The following is a 14,952-nucleotide window of genomic DNA, read 5'->3' as shown; positions in this document are numbered from 1 at the left end:
CTTTTTTGTGTAGATGTCCAGTTGTTCCAGAAACATTTGTTCAAAAGACTGCTTTCCAATAATTAAAATGTCTTGATACCCTTGTCTAAAATCAATTAACCATACATGTAGTGGTTTATTTCTTAACTCTCACTTTTGTTGCATTGCTCTGTATGTCTATACCCTGCCTAGATTACCGTAGCTTTGTAGTAAGTTTTAAAATCAGGAAATTAGAGTCTTCCAACTTTGTTCTTTTCTATTAAGTGTTTTGGCTATTCTGGGTCCCTTGTATTTTGATATGAATTTTAAAATCAGTTTGTCAGTTTCTGAAAAAAAAAAAAGGCTGTGGCAGCTGGAATTTTGAGATGAATTGTATTGAGTCTATAGATAATTTGGGGAGTATTGATATTTTAATATTAAGTCTTTTAACCCATCAACGTAGGATGTCTTACCATTTAGTTCTTCACACAATGTTCTGCAGTTTCAGATTATAAATCTTGGACTTCTTTTGTTAAATTTATTCCTAAATATTTTATTCTTTGGATGCTGTTGCAAATGAGTTGTTTTCTTGATCTCCTTTTGTAATCTTCATTGATAGTGTATAGAAGTACAATTAGTTTTTTGTATATTGAGTAAATTATGTTTTAACATCAAACCAGACTACTCCTATGGAGAATATGCTGAAAGAGAAACTCATAGTAGTATAATTGGCTTTCTATGTGTACAGTTTATAGTGAAAGGATGGGAGGCATGGCAGGAGCAGGATGAGTGTTTGGTGTCAAAACTAAAAATATTTTAAAAATTATTTTATAGTTTTTCAGACTTTGCCTTGGCTGACTGGGTTTTAACCAAATACTAAGATGCTGGTTTGGTAGGGTTAAGTTGATGTTAGGAAGTAGGCAGCACTAAAAAAGAGGTGACAAACATGTAGAAATTTCTTCTAGTTCCTTTTTTCAGTATGACTAATGGGTGTTCTTGGAGAAAAACTAATCCGAAATAGTTGAAAGGTGCTGTTATTTCCTGGAGGTGAGCTCATTTACACAGGAAATCCATCTGTCAGCATTAACTGGGCTGGAAAGGGGAGACTGAAACAAATACCAGTATCCACCCAGCTTGTGGCATATGGCGGTATTTTATCAGCTTTCTCAGTGAATAGTTATTGGACTAACATTTGCATGTGCCTGTAATCAAGAGTAATCAAGAAGTTGTTACCTACATAAATTCTTATATTATTCAGTGTTAATTACTCTTATATTTTCAGGGAAATCTTCAGTCATTCAGATCTCAAGAATGTCATTAGAAAAAGTCAGATTTTCCCCAGCTAACTCTTTAATACCAGAATTTAAATTTTATCATTTTGGATGAAAACTTGCTAAAATGTACTAGGTACTTTTCTCTTTTCACTTGTATCACTAAAGTTAACCTTTTTTTTTTTTTTTTTTTCCTTTTTTATGGTCACACTCGTGACATATGGAAGTTGCCAGGGCTGGGGTCAAATCAGAGCTGCAGCTGCAGGCCTACGCCACAGCTTGTGACAATGTTGGATTCTTAATCCACAGAGTGAGACCAGGGATCAAACCCACATCCTTATGGACACTACATTGTATTTGTAACCCGCTGAGCCACAATGCTAACTCCCTAAATCTGACCCTTTTTAATGACTCAAGGTCATCCTTTTTTACCTTAAAAAATGTCCTAAAGGTATTATGTGCAAATGTAATATCAGTGATGTAAACCCTCACAGGAAGAATTCATTTGAGTTCAAAAAGCATGAACTTGGTTTTCTTGAAAAAGTTCCAATTAACATTTTTTAAAATTAATGCCTTTATTGATGCATAATTTATAAAACATACAATTCACCCATTTAAGGTGTAATTGAATGTTTTTTTAGTATTCTAGGGCTGTGTGACTATTACCATAATCTATTTTAGAACATTTTCATCATCTGAAGAAGAAACCCTGTACCCATTAGCTGTGACTCCCTGTACTCTTCCCCCTTCCACCTCTGATCCTGGGTAACCGTCAATCAAGTTTCTTTCTGAATAGATTGGTATATATTTGTATATTCTGGAAATTACCTATAGGAGGAATCATGTAATAATGTGGCATTTATGATTGGCTTCAACAATCGAAAATGACTCAGCAAATATTTTCAAGATTCATCCTTGTTGTGGCATACATTGGTATACAGTTCATTTTATTGGATGATGAATAGTCCTCTGTGTGGGGGGTGTGTGTCTGTGTGTGTGTGTCTGTACATTTATCCTTCATTTGATGGATATTTGATTATTTATACTTTCGGTCATTTTCAATAATGTAAATCATTCATGTACAAGATTTGTGTGCGCCTATGTTGTAATTTGTCTTGGATATGTATTTTTCTTGTGAGTAAATACTCTTTTTTTTTGTTATTTACTGTTTTCTCACAAAAGTGGAATGAGGCACATACAGTCATAAGACATCATAGGCACTGTAGCATGTCAGCTTTTCTGTAAAATTAGTAGGTCAAAGGCTAAAGCTTTTCATAAATGGCTTTTCCTCCAGAATTCTATCTTTTTTTTGTTTTAACTGCCGTGGGTTTTTCGACTTGTCAACACCATTTCAGAACATCATCTAAATATTATAATAAGATTGAAAGTCCTGGATGTACCTGCATGATGAGTCAGTTGTCATCAAGTATCTTCGTAACACCATTTTCCATAGATTGAATTAGTGTGGTGACATGGGGGAGTAGAAAAACGGTAAAAATGTTCCTAGTCACTAATAATACTTTGGAGGAAACTCTAGAATTGTGCTTTAAATTAATAGCTTTGATATACTTTGGTAAGTCTATGAGTCTGAAAAAATTATTTAGTGATTATAAAAAAAATAAGATCAATGATAATATCACTTATAAGGTTATCACTTAGTATTTTATTTATCAAATATTGAGTGCTTGTTGTTTACTGGGCACTGTAATTGGAATTGAAAAATTAACAGGGCATGGTTTATGGCATATATATGTGGAATATAGACTCTATATATCCAGTAGTATGCATGTGTGTATATAGTATTTATAGTATATAGTAGTATGTGTATATATATATATATGTAAATATGGTAGTGTGTGTATATATATACATATATTTGAGTAATAAAGTGATTATTAAAAATGGAATAGCAAGAGTACATAGTACACAACATTGTAAATCAATTATAATTATACTTCAATTAAAAAAAACAAATTAAAACAAGTATGTAGCCGTGTGAGAAAGTGGTATGAGTTTGAAAAGCCAAGACAGAGCAAACTTGGGAGTATGTTCCTTAAATGTTGGAGAATTTTGCTGTGGGTTAAGGGGAACTGTAATTCAATTTTAAGTCATTATCTGATTTATATTTTAGAAAAATAACTGGTGGCAGTGACAGGATAGAGAATCACTTGTTGAGGTGCCATCGGGAATGGCTGCCAGAGATGTGTCTAAGGTATAATCGGCACTAGTTATTTGATTAGACTGGTATGAAGAGGGCTGGTCAGAAATTTGCTTAGTTTTTGATGCAGAAGTATTGTCAGATATCTTTAAATTACTTTGAAACAAGAAATACAGATAATTGGGGGCCAATTAAGTCAGTCTCCTAGTTATATATTCAGTTGTTCAGCAAAATTAGCTAACAGTCTTGAACTTATTTTACACTCCTGTCTATTACTCTTCATTGCATTTCCTGGATCTGATACTCTGCTGTTTCTTTGCCCATCTACTTATTTTCTCAAAAAATCATTTCCTCACTTCTAATTTTATTTATAAGTAGACTGAAAATTATTATCTGGTGACTGAATTTGCACATACCCAGACAAGTCTGTGTCATGTCAATTATAAGAGTTGAAGACAAACGTCTTTATATCTTGGTCAGGTTGCCTATAATTGAGACAAACACTGGAAGAAGAAAAGGGTGAAGAGAACAAAACCCAGACAGTTTTGTATCTCTTGAATTCTATATAGCGAAATGTTCTAACCTTTAAGGATTTTAATTTTATAGGACTCTAGACTGGCCCAAGGGAAATAAATCAACATGTTTTAAAGTTGTAGGAGCTTGATTTAGTGGCACTTGCCAGATTAGAAGTTATAAAACATCAAGAAAATAGATATATTTTTCCATCAGAGTTATAAAGCTGTTGAGGGTATAGTCCATGTTGAATCGTTCTTACTACCTAAGTTAGGTTGCAACACTCTGCCTCAAACTCACAAGGATTTTCTCACCTCATTCAGAGTAAAAGTAGACCTTTACATACAAAGCCCTGTGTGCTCTGTTCACTGTTAGTTTTCTCATTTCATCTTCTCCTTATATCCTCCTGATTCTTTTCCTCTCTTCACACTGGCCTCTTTGTCAGTTTTATTCCTTGAAAAAGGAATTTCTTTTGCCTTCAGGCATTTGCACTTGCTATATTTCCTCTTGGAATGCTCTTCTCCAGATATGCACATGGCTTGTTTTCTTGCTTTTTTCAAGTGTTTACTCAAAAATTACCTTTTCATTGGAGCCTTATCTGGTCACCATCCACAAAAGGCAACTGTAACATTTCATACTCTCTTCCTTCTCCTTCACATTTATTTCTATCCAATGTAAAAATTTATGTATTTATTTTATTGTCTGTCACTAACAAGGAAACACTGTGAGGGCAAAGATTTTTATCTCCTTTATATTCTCAGTTCTTAGACTCATGCCTCATATGCATTAGGTACTCTAAAATATTTGTTGCAGGAAAGAATGAAAGAAGGAAGGAGGAAGGGAGGGAAGGAGAAGAAAGGTATAAGTTCTTCCATAATGCCAATAAATTTACTGATCAGATTTTCATCAGCTCTACTTTTAATGGTCTCAGGCGTTTAAAATGTCAAAGCCAAAAAACCTAGAAAGTAACACATGACCCAAATAAACTGCATTTGCTTATACATTTTTTTCCCTTATTTTTCAACTATATGTAGACAAGAGGTAAGGCCCTATTTGAGGCTGAATTTGTTCCCCCTGTTCATTTGTTAAAAATCCTAATATGAGTTTATTTAGAAATAAGGTTGTTGCTGAGATACTGGAGTAGGGTGGGCTAATCATCCAGTGTGACTGCTGTCCTTATAAAAAGGGGAAATCAGAACACATGCATGAGAAGAACATTATGTGAAGATGATGGCAGAGAACTACATGCCCAGGAATATCATGGCAGTGTTTCCTAGAAAACCACCAGAAGCTAGGAGAGAAGATTGTAATGGATTCTTTCTTCATCACTGCCCTCATAAGGAATCAGCACTCATGACAACCTTGGACTTCAGGCCTCCAAATGTGAGACAGTAAACTACAGACATGCCTTGGCGATATTGTGGGTTCAGTTCAAGACCAGTATAATAAACAAGTACCACAATTAAGAGCATCACATACAATTTTTGTCTTCCCATTGCATATAAAATTTCTATTTACATTAACTGTAGTCTATTAAGTAGATGATAGCATTGTCTTAAAAAAAAAGATGTGCATACCTTAATTGAAAGATGCTGTATTGCTAAAAAAATGCTAACCGTCATCTGAGTCTTCAATGAATTGTAATAGTGACATCAAAGACCACCAATTATGATATAATAATGATAAAACAGTTTGAAATAGTGTGAGAACTACCAAAATGTAACACAGAAACACAAAGTGAGCAAATGCTAGAAAAAATGTTGCCAAAAGAATTTCACGGTTACCAGAAACCTTCAGTTGGTAAAAAATGCAATAAAGTAAAGCACAATAAAATGAGGTATGCCTGTAGAATGGCTTAAGCCACTCAGTTTGTGGTACTTTGTTTTATCAGCCTGAGCAAACCAATATAGGCACTCTTAGGTTCCCTCATTTATAACAATTTATAAAGAACAATAAATTATGAATTTGAACTTAAACATGCATTTCATATGGTTTTTTTTTAAAGTTTCTATTTTGAAAATGTTTAGAAAATGCAGGAAACGTATTAAAGGCTAAAGTCAGAATCTCTCTATATGTTAACATCTCAAATGAAAAATGGTCATTTTTTTCAGATTTATATTTTTAAACATTTCATTTACAAGTAATTATAGATTCACAAGAAATTGCTAAGATATTACAGAGAAGTCCTTTATACCCTTTCCTCAGTTTTCCGCAAGGTACAGTGTATAGATGTACTATAATTAGCATCTTAAATAATTATAGTACAAGATGAAAGCCAGAAAATTGATATTGGTACAGTGTATGTGTTAATTTTCTATTCTTTCATTGCATCAATAAATTGGTGTGACCTCTGCCACATTCGTGATACAGAACTGGTCCATTACCACAGAGGTCTTCCCTATGTCAACTACCTTTTCTAGTCACAACCCTCTCTTTCCCCGTCACCATATCTAAACCCTTGCAACTATTGCTCTGTTTTCCATCTCTATAATGTTTTCATTTTGAAGATATTCTAAAAATGGAATCCTAAGTAATGAATTTTTGTTCAAATTGGTCTTTTTTCACTCACCACAATGCCTTTCAGATTTATTCAAGTTATTACATGTGTCAGTAGTTTGTTTCTTTTCATTACTGAGTAGCATGCCATCATATTGTATACCACATTCTGTTTAATCATTCACCAGTGGAGGGTATTTTGGTTATTTCTAGCTTTGGGCTAAATAAATATGCTATATTTATGTGAATGTAGATTTTCAGTCCTCTGCCATAAATTCTGAAGAATTCAACTGCTGGAGCCAATGGAAAATGTATGTTTACTCTCTTAATAAACTTCCAAACTATTTTCTAGTGGCTGTACAATTCTCACCAAAAAGGTATGAGAGATTCCAGTTTCTCTGAATGCTCATCCACATTTGGTAGTACTACTATTTTTCATTTTATTTGTTCTAATAAATATGTAGTACTACTGTGGTTTTGATTTAATTTCTCTAGTAAACAGTGACATTGAAAATCTTTTAAAGTGCTTATCTACTAACTATATATATCTTCTTTTCCATTTTCTTTATCCATTCATTCATTGTTAGATACATAGGTTATTTCTGTACCTTGGCTATTATGAATAATGCTGCAGTGAGCATGAGAGTACAGATAACTTCAAGATAAAGCTTTCATTTCCTTTGCATATAAAAACCCATGTAACCCATCAAATGGGCCCAAGGTTTTGGCTGCAGGGGTCTTGGGGTACTGGGACTAGTGCCTATATATTATGGGTGGCTAGGTTCTGCACTCTCTGGTGGATAGGGAAGTGTACTAGGGCAACTGTGTGCTCTGCTCAGGTCTTAAGGTAGCTTGTCTGGGAATAGGTACAGTTCTGTTCTGCCTTCCCTCTCCTTCCCCCTCCAGGCTAGTTACTTGGCCTTAGAGGTCTCCATATTGGTGCCAAAAGGCTGGTGGATGAGGCATGGTCCTGGTGCTAATAAGCTAGAAAGAGGATTCCAAAATGATGCTTGCAAGCACCAGTGTCTACATGGTAGAATGAGCTCCCCCAAATGGGTGCCATCAGTATTTATGTCCATAGAGTAATTTCAAATTACTTTTTGTCTCTCCAAGGTCAGTGGGTGGTTCTAAACTCAGAGTACTTTCAGATCGCTTCTTTTTCCCTGAGTCATGGAGCATGTGAGATTTTGTGTGTACCCTTTAAGAGTAGAACTCTATTTTCTCCAGCCATCTGCATCTCCTGAAAATAAGCTCCATTGGTCTTCAAAGCCTGGGGACTCATCTTCCCAGTGCATGCCCCAGGCTAGAGAGCCCAATGTGGGGCTCAGATCTGTTGTTCCTTTTACAATTGGAGTGCTTCTTCACTTGTAATTATCCACTCATTTGTGTTCACCCACCAGTGTGTGTGGGTCTTATATACTATGATTCTAACCCTCCTACCCATGTCACTATGGTTTTTGATTTCTATGTTTCATTGTAGATTATTTTGCTAGGTTCTGGTCTTTCTCATCAATAGTTGCTTTGTAAACAATTATAATTTTGATCTGCTTATGAGATGAGGTAAACTTGGGGTTTTCCTGCTCTACCAGCTTGGCCAAGCTCCCACTTTCATTTCTGATTTTAGCAATTTTTTTTCTTCTTCCTCAGTCCATCTAGTTTAAAGTTTGTTCACTTATTCATAGAACCAACTTTTGAAATCATTGATTTCTCTCTTGTTACTCTATTCTCTATCTTGTTTATATCTTCTCTACTCCTTCTGTTAGTTTGGGTTTTGTATGTTTTTCTCTGCTTCTTCTACTTCTCAATCTTGGTTGTTGTTTTAAGATCATTCTTGTTTTTTGATGTTAAGTGTCTATAGCTATGAATTTTCCCTTAACACTGTTTTCACTATGTACCAGTGTTTTGGTATGTTGCATTTTCATTTTCATTCATCTTAAATTCATTCTAGTTTCACTTTGTGATTTCTTTGATTCATTGATCATTTAAAAGTGTGTTATTTTACTTTCCACAAATTTTTGGATTTTCTAGATTTATTTCTGGTATTGTTTCTTTAAGTTCATTCTTTTGTGGTTGGTGAAGACTGTATGATATCTAACTTTTTAAATCCATTGAGACTTAATTTGTGAATTAACAGTCTCTCCTGGAAAATTTCCCATGATCGCTTGAAAAAAACACATCTGCTGCTCCTGTTGAGTAGGGTTCTCTTTATGTCTATTAGATTGAGTTGATACATTGTGTTGTCTTTTATTTATTTTTTTAAGTTTATATGATTTTTGTTTTTTCCATTATAGTTGATTTACAGTTTTCTGTCAATTTCTGCTTAACAGCAAAGTGACCTAGCCATATATATACATTATATATATTATATTATATACATATATTATGTATGTTCTTTTTCTCACATTATCCTCCATGATGTTCCATCAGGTCTTTTATTTCTTTGATTAACTTCGTTCTGGTTGTTCTACACATTATTGAATATGGGGTATTGAAGTGCCCAACAACTTTGAAGAACTATTGCTTCCTTCTATTCTGTCAGCTCTTATTTCATTTATTTGCTTATCTATTATTGGGTGCATAATTGCTATATTTTTTGATGTATTGAATATCTTATTAGTATATATTTAGCTAATATATATTAATATGTTATGTCTTACCTGTCTTTTGTGAACTCTTTTGACCAAGACTATTTTGACTTACAGTCATGTAGTCACCCTTGCTCACTTTTGGTTACTGTTTGCATGGAATATCTTTTTCTGCCTTTTCACATTCAACCTATTTGTATCTCCGAATCTAAGATGAGTCTCTTGTAGACGTCATATAGTTGGATCATATATTTTTATCCATTCTGCCAATATGTATTTTTGACAAATTTAATCCATTGCATTTAAAGTCATTATTGATCAGGAGGGACTTCTGTCATCATTCTGCTATTTGTTTTCTACATGCCTAATAGCTCTTTTGTCTATTTCATGCATTACTGTTTTCTTTAGTGGTTAGCTGTTTTTTGGTGGGAAATGTTTAAATTCCTTTCTAATTTTCTCTTTTGTACATTCTATAGCTATTTTCTTTTGGTTACCATGGGGATTACATTTAACATTCTAAATTTATAACACTCTAATTTGAATTTACACCAGTTTAACTTCAATAAAATATAAAACTCTGCTCTTTTACTGGCAGATAACACAAAATTACATCTTTATGCAATGTCTACCCCAAACATAAACTAATAATTATTTTAAATTCTTAGTCTTTTAAATTATGTAGACGTGTGGAATTACAAACTAAATGTATAATATTACTAGCTTTTAGACTAATATTTTAAAAAATTTATATTAGTGCCTTAAAACATGTATTTAAAAAATGGAGTTACAAACCATTGTTATAGTAATACTGGCATTCATAATTGCTTGTATATTTACTAAGATGTTTATTACTTCATACAGCCTTGAGTTACCATTTAGTGGTCATTCATTTCATGGTGGAGGACTGTCTTGAGCATTTCTTGTAGGGCAGGTAAGGTCTAGTGGTAAAGAATTCTCTCAACTCTTATTTATCTAGGAATGTCTTAATTTCTCCTTCAGTCTTGAAGGAAAAAAAATCTTTTAAGAAATTCCACTTTTGCAATCTCTGGCTCTTCATTTGTATTTTCAATATTTTTATATAATGTAGTTACTTATACGTTTGGGCTATGTCTAAAATTTTAGTACTTTAGTATTTATTTTATGTTTGCTCTATTTTTTTTTCTTTTTTAGGGCCACACCTGCAGGATATGGTAGCTCCCAGGCTAGGGGTTGAATTGGAGCTGCAGTTGCCAGCCTATGCCATAGCAACACTGGATCAGAGCTGCTTCCGCAACCTACACTGCAGCTGGTGGCAACGTGGGTCCTTAACCCACTGAGTGAGGAGCAGGGATCAAACCTGCATCCTCATGGACACTAGTCAGGTTCGTAACCCATTGAGCCACAGTAGGAATTCCCTGTTCTATTTGTTTTTTTATTCCTTTGTTTTTCTTTTCCTGTCTTGGGTTAGTGGTATATTTTCTAGTGTTTTGTTTTGTTTTACATGGAGTGTTTTTTTTTTTTTTGTATTTCATAATATTGTTTTAATAGTTGCCCTACAGCTTACTATATACATATGTACCTCTTCACAGCCTATTTAGGATCAGTATTTTGCCACTCAAAGAGAAATACAGGAACTTTACCAGTATGTATTACTATGTACTTTCTTTTTTTGTTGTTATTGTCTTATATAGTATGTCCAGTTAAATTGTAAATCCCATCACACATTGTTATTTTTCTGCTTTCACCTGTTAAACATATCTTAAACAACCAAGAGGAAAAGAATAGTTTTTCTATTTACCCAGGTATTTTTCACTTATAGTATTTTTTCTTTCAGTTTTGATATTCCAAATTTATTTTCTGTTAAATTTATTTCCCTTTTGTCTGAAGGAATTCCTTCAACATTTCTTTGAAAATATTTATTATGATATGCCTGGGCATAAGTTCTTTGGATTTTTCCTTTTGGGGCTTTGCTAAGGTTTCGAATCTGTATGTTAATGTATTTCATGAAATTTGTGAAGTTTTCAGTCGCTATATCTTTAAATACTTTTTTTGTACCACACTCATTTTCCTTTCTTTCCTGAACATATTTAACATAAATGCTAGCTATTTTGTTATAATTGAATAACTCCCTGAGAATTTTGTTCATTTAAAACGTTCTTTTTCTCTTTGTTTTTCAGATTGAATAAATTTCCATTGATATATATTCTAGTTCACTGATTCTTTTTTGCTGTTATCTTTGTTCCATTATTGAGATTATCCATGTAGTTTAAAATCTTATTTTGTTTTCAGTTCAAAAACATTTAATTTGTTTCTTTTTATATTGTCTGTTTTGATGATGAGATTTTCTATTTTTCATTGGTTTCAAGAGTAGTTTTTACTGTTTGCTGGAGTATTTTTATAATAGCTACTTTAGCTTTAGAATGTTTGAGAATTCCAGTATCTTTGTCATCTCAGCATTGACATCCTTTACCTTTTCCCACGCTGTGATACTTTGCTGGCTATTTGTACAATAAATAATTTTAGGTTGTATTCTGGATATTATAAGATGATGGTATCATTTAAATTCTATGGGTAATGTTAATAGTTTTTGTTTTTGTTTTTAGCAGGCTGTCAACCTGGTTAGCTACTCATTCCAACTCACCTTTGTAGACTGTTGTTCCAATGTCAATTACATTTTTTCAGTCTTCATAACTCTATTTCTTTTTTATATGTGTGCCATCCAGTCATCAATCTTGGACCTGAGCTGTGGTCTAAGGTTCGTTGTTTTTTTTTTTTTTTAATTTTGAAGTATAGTTAATGTACAATATTATGTAAGGTTACAGTTGTACAATAGAGTGATTCAAAAATTTTAAAGGTTGTATTTCATTTATAGTTATTTAATAGAATATTGGTTATACTCACTATGTTGTACAACGTGCCCTTATAACTTATTTTCTATGTAATAGCATGTACCTCTTAATCCCCTATCCTAATAAAGGACCACTTTCCTTCTCCTCACTGGTAATCACCAGCCTGTTCTCTATATTTTAAAGTCTGTTTCTTTTTTGTTGTATTTGCTAATTTGTTGTATTTCTCAGATTCCACATGTAAGTGATATCCTAAAGTATTTGTTTTTCTCTGTCTGACTTATTTCACTCAGTATAATACCCTCCAAGTCCATCCATATTTTTGCAAATTGTAAAATTTAATTATTTTTATTGCTGAGGAGTATTCCATTGTGTATGTGTGTATGTATACACCACATCTTCTTTAACCATTCATCTCTTGATAGATACTTAAGTTGCTTCCATTCTTGGCAATTGTAAATAATGCTGTTAGAAACACTGTGCTGCATATATCTTTTCAGGTTAGTATTTTTTATATTTTTTGGATATATATACTAAGGAGTTGTATTGCTGGGTCATATGGTAGTTTTATTTTTAATTTTTTGAGGAATATTCATTTTATTTTCCACAGTGGCTATACCAGTTTACATTCCCACCAAGAGTATAAGATAGTTCCCTTTTCTCCACATTTTACCTAATATTTATTTGTATTCTTTTTGATTGTAGCCATTATGGCAGGTGTGAGGTGATATCTCCTTGTGATTTTGATTTGCATTTCCCTGATGATTAAAAATGTTGAGCATATTTTAATGTGCCTGCTGGCCATCTACATGTCCTCTTTGGAAAAAATGTCTATTTAGGTCTTCTGCCCATTTTTAAATTGGTTTTTGTTGTTTTTATTGTTGAGTTGTATGAGCTATTTTTATATTTTGGAGATTAAGCCCTTGTCAGTTACGTAATTTGCATTTTTCCCCATTTAGTATGTTGTCTTCTTATTTTGTCAATGGTTTCCTTGCTCTGCAAAAGTTTATAAGTTTAATTAAGTCCCATTTGTTTATTTTTGCTTTTATTTCCTTTGTTTTAGGAGATAGATCAAAAAAATATTGTTACAATTTATGTCAAAGAGTGTTCTGCCAATATTTTCCTCTAGGAGTTTTATGGTTTCTGGTCTTACATTTAATTTAATCCATTTTGAGTTTGTTTGTATATTATTGTATAAAATGTTTGAAATTCATTCTTTCACATGTAGCTGTCCAGTTTTCCCAGCACCACTTATTGACAAGACCATCTTTTCCATATTGTATATTCTTGACCCCTTCTCTTTGTTGTAGATTAATTGACCATACATATGTGGGTTTATTTATGGGCTCTCTATCTTGTTCCATTGATCTGAGAGTCTGTTTTTGTACCATTGCCATACTGTATTAATTACAGTAGCTTTGTTATATAGTCAGAAGCCAGGGAGACTGATTCCTTCAGCTCTGCTCTTTCTCGATATTGTTTTATCTATTCATGGTCTTTATTGTTCCCATGAAAACTTTAAATTTATTTGTTTTAGTTCTGTGAAAAATGCCATTATAATTTGTTAGAGATTGCACTGAATCTGTGTATTGTCTTGTGCTGTGTGGTCATAGTAACAGTATTGACTCCACCAGTCCAAGAACAAGGTATATCTTTTCATCTATTTGTGCAATCTTCAATTTCTTTCATCAGTATCTTATACTTTTTGGAGTACAAGTCTTTTACCTCCTTAGATAAGTTTATTCCTAGGTATTTTATTCTTTTTGATGTGGTGGTAATTGGGGCTCTTTCCTTAATATGTTTCTGATATTATGTCATCTGCAAACAGTTTTACTTCTTCCTTTCCAATTTGGATATGTTCTATTTCCTTTTCCCATCTGATTGCTATGCCTAGGACTCCAAATACTATGTTGAATAAAAGTGGTAATAATGGACATCCTTGTCCTGTTCCTAATCTTAGAGGAAATGCTTTCTGTTTTTCACCTTTGAGAATGGTGATAGCTGTGGGTTTGTCATGTATAGCCTTTATTACACTGAAGTATATTCCCTTTATGACCATTTTCTGGACAGTTTTTAATCATAAATGAAATTTGAGTTTGAATTTTGTGAAAAGCTTTTTCTGCATCTGTTGAGATGATCATATGGTTGTTATTCTTCAGTTTGTTAATATGGTGTATCACATTGATTAATTTGTAGATACTGAAAAATCTTTGTATCCCTGAGATTAATCTCACTTGACACTGGTATGCGATCCTTTTAATATATTGGATTCAGTTTGTTAATACACTGTTGAGCATTTTTGTACCTATTTTTATCAGTGATAGTGGCCTGTAAATTTGTGTGTGTATGTTCTTTGTAGTTTTGATATCATAGTAATGTTGGATTCATAGAATGAGTTCAGATGCAGGTCAGGGGTGAGACTAGAATTTCATAAACAGTTTTATTGGTTTGCTTTCCTGAGCCTTCATGGTCCAGAATCTCTCTCAAAATTTCTAGTTTCTTGGTGTTCCTCTTTTAAAAGTTACCTACCCAAAAAACTAGGGCTTTAGTTGCCATACATTGCTGTGTCCTGAAAGTTCCTCTGCATCTCTGGCCAAGAGGCAGTGGATAGGAGGACCAAGGGAGGAAATAAAGCAGTCAATACATGCTCTATGTTCTTTTAACCACAGCTCTTATAAACAAAGGAGAAGTCTCCTCTCTTTCGGTTTTCATTTTTGCATGTTCCCATTACCTCTGCCTATTGCCACCACTACAGGATAACATGGGGCTGGGTGTGGGAGAACACAGCAGTCTTTCTGAACATTAGTAGTTCCCTTTCCACCCCACAAGAAAAAGCTTAGAGGGCTTCTCCTGGAGCTCTTTCTATTTTTCACCCTTGTGTCTATTTTCAGCATAGTGAGTTTAGGCTGATAGTTACTTGAGGGAAAAAAATAGTAAACTCAGTACCAGTGTGTCAGCATTGCAAATGCTTTTTTTCCCCAGAATCCACCTGTTAGGATTTCAGAGATTTCCAATATCTATTCCATCCAATATTTCCAAGTTTTATTGCTATGTTCAGTGGGATAGACTGAGTCAAATGTGTTTATATTTAAACTAGAACTGGAACATTCTCCCTTAGGCTGCAGAAATGAACTACTTGGTATGCC

At 33.4% G+C, this 14,952-nt stretch overlaps 1 long non-coding RNA gene across 2 annotated transcripts in view; it reads left to right on the top strand.

The window, feature by feature from the left end:
* The window catches only part of LOC110257331, a 126,816-nt gene that overhangs the window by 57,836 nt on the left and 54,028 nt on the right, over positions 1 to 14,952 (top strand). Inside the window, exon 3 of one of the 2 annotated variants that reach the window (XR_002339810.1) lies at positions 5,087 to 10,176. The exons of the other annotated variant lie outside the window; for it this stretch is intronic. This is a non-coding gene — a long non-coding RNA (uncharacterized LOC110257331). Of the gene's footprint in view, positions 1 to 5,086; positions 10,177 to 14,952 lie in introns of those variants that run through there. 2 annotated transcript variants of the gene reach the window in all.

This window comes from Sus scrofa, chromosome 16, assembly GCF_000003025.6.
Source record: "Sus scrofa isolate TJ Tabasco breed Duroc chromosome 16, Sscrofa11.1, whole genome shotgun sequence".
Classification (NCBI taxonomy): Eukaryota; Metazoa; Chordata; class Mammalia; order Artiodactyla; family Suidae; genus Sus; species Sus scrofa.
Note: the sequence above shows the minus strand (reverse complement) of the source record. Positions and strands in the feature narration are given on the sequence as shown.